Here is a 7,139-nt window from a genome sequence, read left to right as displayed (position 1 = left end):
GTTCCAGTGTTAGTTTAGCCAGAATCAGGTAAAGAATTCGTAATTTATAGTGATGCATCGTTAAATGGAATGGGATGTGTTTTAATGTAGGAAGGAAAAGTCATAGCTTATGCCTTGAGACAATTAAAGCCACATGAAAAGAATTACCCGACACACAATCTGGAATTGGCAGCTATTGTGTTTGCGTTGAAGATTTGGCGCCACTATCTATTCAGTGAGAAATGCCATGTTTATTCCTATCACAAAAACTTAAAATATTTGATGACTCAGAAAGATTTGAATCTACGGCAGCGAAGATGGTTAGAGTTGTTAAAAGATTATGAATTAGTGATTAACTACCATCCGGGAAAGGCCAATGTTGTTGCCGATGCTTTAAGTCAAAAATATTTGTTTGCTCTTTGTCGATGAATATGCATTTGGCTTTATCTAATGATGGCTCGATTGTAGCAAAGTTGAAAGCGAGACCGTTATTTATGCAACAGATTTGAGAAGCTCAGAAAGTTGATAGTGAATTGTTAGCAAAACGAGCTCAATGTGATTTAATTACTGATTCAGATTTTTGAATGGATGCTAAGGGTTGTTTGAGGTTCAGAGATAGAATTTGTGTTTCGAGAAATTCAAAGTTAATTCAAATGACTTTAAATGAAGCTTATAGCAGTCGGTTATCTATACATTCGGGAAGTACGAAAATGTATAATGATCTGAAACAATTTTACTGGCGGCCTGGTATGAAGCATGATATCTCTAAATTCATTTCAAAATGTTTAATATGTCAGCAAGTTAAAGTTGAGCATCAAGTGCCGTCTGGATTACTGAATGGAAATGGGATAGAATTACGATGGTTTTTGTATCGGGTTTGCCTCTGTCTATGAGTAAGAAAGATGCGGTTTAGGTAGTGGTTGATAGACTAATGAAGTCGGCTTATTTCATTTCGATACACTGGACTATTCACTTGATAAGCTTGCTGAGTTGTATATCTCTGAGGTTGTAAAATTGCACGAAGTACCTATTTCTAATGTTTCGGATAGAGATCCGAGATTCACATTGCGGTTTTGGAAGTAACTGCAAGATGCATTAGGTACGAAGCTACATTTCAGTATTGCTTTTCATCCGCAGTTAGATGGTCAATCCGAGCGAATTATTCAAATACCCGAGGATATATTAAGATGTTGCATTCTTGAGTTTGAAGGTACATGGGAATGATATCTGCCACTGATTGAATTTGCATATAATAATAGTTTTCAATCTAGTATAAAAATGGCACCTTATGAAGCTTTGTATAGTTACAAATTTCGAACACCTTCGTATTGGACTCAGCTTAGTGGGAAAAAGATACACAGGGTTGATTTGATCAATGAAACTGAACAGAAAGTGAAAGTGCTTTGCGATAGTCTGAAAGCAGCGTCAGATCATCAGAAATCGTATGCAGACTTAAAAGGAAAAGATATTGAGTTTGAGATTGGAGACAAAGTGTTTTTGAAAGTATCACCGTGGAAGAAAATACTCTGATTTGGTTGTAAAGGCAAATTGAGCCTAAGATTTATTGGGCTGTATGAGATTATTGAGCATATCGGGCTGGTTGCTTACAGATTATTGTTGCCATCTGAGCTAGAAAAGATTCATAATGGATTTCATATATCCATGCTTCGATGTTATCGATCTGATCCTTCGCATGTGATCTCTCCATTTGAGATTGAAATTAAATCCGATATGAGATATGAAAAGGAATCGATCTGAATTTTTGATTGCGAGGTTAAAGAATTGAGAAATAAAAAATCTCTTTAGTGAAAGTCTTATGGCATCATCATGGGATTAAAAAAGCTACGTGGGAGCTTGAGGATGCTATGAGAGAACATTACCCTAACCTATTCGCTAGTAAGATTTTCGAGGACGAAAATCCCTATAGGGGAAGAGTTATAACAGTCCGGTTTAGACCCTAGTCGGAACAGTAATTTTGGGACCACAAATTTGAGTCAAAAAAATATTTTAATATTATTTTCTATGTTTACAACATGATATGTGATATGTGTGAAATTTTCGTGTCAAAATTTTATCGTTTGTGTGCTCGATTTTATAAAAGGACTTAATCGCGTAAACTGAAAAAGTTACATTCTAATTGATAAAGGTGTCTATTTGTTATGGCTTATTAAATTAAAGCTCCTTATGTTGTAATTAGACCCTTGTTTGTGATTATGGACATTTATGGACATCCATTATAAGTTTTTAAGGTTTATTCATTAAGGTTATAATAGTAATTTGGTTATTATTGTATATTAAACAAAACAAAATTAAATTAAATCCAATTATCATCATGCATAACCGATTAGTGAAGAGGAAAGAAAGCTTTTTCATTCAACCAGGGTTCGGCTATTAATCATCTTAATTAAGGTATGATTTTTGATCAGTTTTTTTATGATTTCTATATTTTTTAGATCGTTGCTTCGTGTTTTAGCTAGCCCATGCTTTAACTTTTAGAATTGATGATGAATTTGAGATTTTCCATTGTTGATAGCTTGATGATTTTCGTGTTTGATGATGAAAAATAAATATATGTTGTTAGATTGTCATGTTTAATTAAGTGATTTTTAGTAAAAATGCCTATTTAGGATTAAATTGAATTTCATAAATTGAGGGGTCAAAATGTGAAATAAATGAAATAAATGGGCTGCTAGGGACCTTAGTAAAATTCGGCTATGCTTGGGTGTGGTGAAATTTTGAATATTTTGTGTTTTGTCAAATCAGGACTAAATTGTGAAAAATGTGAAATATTTGGGGCAAAAGTGTAATTGGCCCATTTATGTGTTTATGGATGAATTTGAATGAATATATGATTAAACAAGTCAAATTTATATTAATTTAGATCAAGAAAAGAAGAAATCAAATTTGGATCGGGGAAATCAAAAGTTGTCGAATAGTCGTTCCGGTCCATTTAACGCTGTACGAGGTAAGTTCATAAGTAAATAATTGTTGTTAAAGTCATATGAAAATGTATTTAATTGTGCTGAATTGAATTTTAGTAACTATATATATGTATATGCTGAATTCATATAAGTATGGGAGAAGTAACTACAAGCTTGAAAGGATCGAGTTACAACATCTGAAAGTCCCGTATGAAGCTAGGAATAGTTAGAATACATATATCAGGATTTCGATATGTGATTTCCTATAAGACCATGTCTGGCACATTGGCATCAATTTGAGAATTACGTGTAAGATCATGCTTGGGACATTGGTATCGTATATGATTTCGTGTAAGACCTTGTCTGGGATAGTGTAACACCCCAAACCCGGCCCAGACGTTACGGCCGAATCTGACGTGCCACATTGGAGTTGAAAACCCACGTCCCGTTTTAGTGTTTTAAAACCATACATTTTATTGAGTTAACAAAGTGTATGGAAGCTGGGCACCGGTAGGTATCCGAGACAGAGGAGGTCACCATGAAGGCCGCTTAAGTACCAAGCTCTTTAATTGGATCCAATCCTAGACATGCCCACAACCATAGCCACACTTTGTTATATCGAGTTTAAATTTGTTTAAGTGGACGTCTTTGATAAATCGATTAATTGTGGTGTTGAGATATTTTGAAAACAAGTATCATTTTGAAAACACGTCCTAAGTCTAGCCCATTTGAATAATTATTAACCAATTTTAAAGTTATTAAAATTAGTATAATTCCGAAAAGAAATAAAAGGAAAGTTAAAATTGGCCTTATTACAACCCAAAAATAAATAATAATTAAAGAAAATTAAATGAAAACCAACACTTATTTAAAAGCCCAAAGATGATCACCGTGGCCACTCTGAATCCTCTCCGGCCCAAGTCCCCACATCAAGGCTCACCTGCAAGGTTAACGAAAGGGGGTGAGTTTGGAAACTCGGTGTGCAACAAGCCCCTTTCAGAGCCCAAAAACAATAACTGCCTGTTGGGTCTAAGCCCAAATCCAATCTCAACATATACTGGACCATAGCCCTTTTTCATGTTTCATATTCCATAACACTGGTCAAGCCTTTTCATATTTCATATTCTTGGGCCAAAGCCTTTATCAGAAACAGTATGGCCCTTAGGCCCATTTCAATATCACATATAATTTCAATGAAAGAATGCAACCCATTTAGGAGACTACTCAACCCACCATCCGCTACTCTCCACCGTACCAACCAACACACCATGTGGGGATTAACTAGACCCACCCGCCATACTCTCCTTTGGCAAAGATAGCTGCTTTATCATATAACTGGAGGCCTAGCCTCTTTTAATAACTGGGGTAAAAGCTCTTTCAATAACTGGGGCATAAGCCCTTTTATAACTGGGGCATAAGCCCTTTTGATAACTGGGGCATAAGCCCTTTTGATAATCGGGCATAAGCCCTTTTCACTTCCTCCATCCATATAAAACCCAACCCAATGCGTTATGATTACATCATGTGCATATCATACATATCATGTGCATATCATACATGTCATGTGCATCTCATACATACCATATTTATCAAAATCCCATGTATTAAAATCATACATAAACCCTAGGGGTATAATGGTCATTTTTACCTAGGGGCAAAACGGTCATTTTCATGGTATAAGGGTAATCTCATAATTTTACCAAAAATTAGGGTTTCCATGTTCATTAACGATTACTAACAATCCATGGGTGCAAACAGTGATTCTGGCCCATTTTTAGCGAAATCGAGTTATTGGGCCTAAAACCCCTAATGGGCCCTACTTAGCCAATTTCGTCATCTAGGCCCATTTAGCCTATATTCCATAACGGTTTTAACAGTCTTATCATGCCATATAACAGATTTCCGTTTTCTACCAATTTTTACCCAAATGGGCCCGAAAGCCCAATGGGCCCCACTTCGGCCCCTCGAGGCCCAACTTACCAAGAACGCCAAAAATCACATTCTTACCATTTCCATCGTTCTCGATCACCGTCTCATCGATTCTAACTAACTAGTGAGCATTCGCTTGCTCACAAGTCCTCGAAATGCCAGAATTTTGGCATTTCGGCCTTTTGGCATTTTATCGCTTTTAAGCTATGAAAGGGTTCGTTACACACCTGATTTGTGATATTCCTTGACGAGATCTCCTATGCGATTTCTCCTATAATCAACCACTTATAGATTAGACCATGTTAATATTAAACCAAATCGAAAACTACCTATTATCATCACTTACACATTCGGCCACCATCCCCAATGGCCCTTGGGTTCATACCTTTGCCGAAGTTGATGACTAGATTTAGTCACTCTGATGATCCAAGCTTTTCACACACTCCTCGATCGGCAGCCTTTAATCCTCACTAGCACCAACAAACCAAATAACACCAAAAACCCTTTTAGCCTTAGTCGACAGAGGGGTTTTCAGTTTTTCTTAAACCACAAGATACAAATGGAAAGAAGGTTCGAATACTTACCAAGAGATCTACTCATTGAAGAACGTTCCAAATACCTTCCTACCCCATATCCATTGTGAATCCAACTTAAACGTGCGTAGAAAATAGATCTAAATATTAATTCCCGAATCACTAAAATATGAAGCTTTCGGCTTTTCAGTAAATATTAAACTAAGCTATTTAGAGGGTTAGTACACACCTGTTATGGGTTGAAGTTGAAATGTTTCCAAAATCAATCGCCTACGATAACCACCACCTGTCACTCAAACTTAACTAATCCAATATCAATATATGTAAATCCTAAGCACATCAGTCATACGGAACATAAGGGCATATTCGTCATTTTACCATACAGGGGTATTTTGGTAGTTTTACAAATTGAGGGTATTGCGGTAATTTCACAAACCAAGGGTATTTTAGTAATTTTGTAAATCGGGGTAAAACAAGAATTCGTAAATCAAGGGTAAAACAAGAATTCTATAAATCGAGGGTAAAATGGTAATTACGTAAATCGAGGTAAAATGGTAATTCAGTAAATCGAGGGTAAAACGATAATTATGTAAATCGGGGTAAAATGGTAATTATGTAAATTGGGGTAAAACGGTAATTCGTAAATCGAGGTAAAATAGTAATTCAGAACCGAGGGTAAAAGCAGTAATTACGTAAATTGAGGGTAAAACGGTAATTTTACAAATCGAGGGTAAAACGGTAATTCTATAACCTGAGGGTAAAACGGTAATTCTATAAATCGGGAGTACTTTGGTAATTTTACAACTTGAGGGCATTTCAGTAATTGGTAAACTAAAGTATTCTAAACATGGATAACAATACGAATGGGCCTAAAGCCTATTCTCGGCCCAAATGGGCCCACACGCTCGTGTGGCCCTTTTAGCCCAAACCTAGCCACAGATATGCGATTCACCTAGCCTAGTCCAATATTTACTACACAATCAAACAACTTATCCAATTGGGCCCGTAGGCCCATTGGGCCCACATGGCCCCTTTCTACCATCATACCAAGTAGCCATCCAACAACAAGAGTAGTGATAAATACACACCTGATAGGAGACTGGAGTTAATCCACGCTCCGAGCACTCTTAGCCGACGCCCAACCCAAACGAGCACGCCATACAGCGAAAGGGATCAGCCAAGAAAGGTACATTTACTCTCTTCATGGTTCCCTCTATTTAAAGCCAGCTTCACAACCACTCTTATATTAGCTTCCTGATGTGGGATCCCTCCAACATTAGAGTTTAAATTCAACACCAACTCTTGCAGCCCCCTGTTAGCAAAATAAATGCTCTTTGCTTGCCATGGGATTCGAACCTATGCCTCCCCTTAAATGCTCCACACGCTACTTGCCACTAAGCCACAAGGCTTTTTGTGTCATATTTTATCCCCAATTAATTATAAGGTCTAAAGGCCAAAGTCCAGGTTCCCTTTAAAAAAAACAAAATAAATTGCAAGAGCCAAGGCTTGAACCCAAGCTCCCATACAACCTTAATGACGCCACAACCACTAGACTACATGCTTCCTTGTGTCATTTATTTACCACAATAATTTAAAAGGCCCTCATTCAAGCATCCAGGTTTTTTTTTCACTTAATACCAAAATTTTTGCTAAAGCCCAAGTTTAAACCCAAGATTTCTCCAACACTTCTCAAAGCCATTAACCACTAAAGCAAACATTTAATTGTGTTATTTCATTGCACAATTAAATACCTATATACAACCTCCTTACGGACCCG

This window comes from Gossypium arboreum, chromosome 4, assembly GCF_025698485.1.
Source record: "Gossypium arboreum isolate Shixiya-1 chromosome 4, ASM2569848v2, whole genome shotgun sequence".
Taxonomy (NCBI): Eukaryota; Viridiplantae; Streptophyta; class Magnoliopsida; order Malvales; family Malvaceae; genus Gossypium; species Gossypium arboreum.
The sequence above is the reverse complement of the archived record's forward strand: the minus strand, read 5'-3'. Positions refer to the sequence as shown.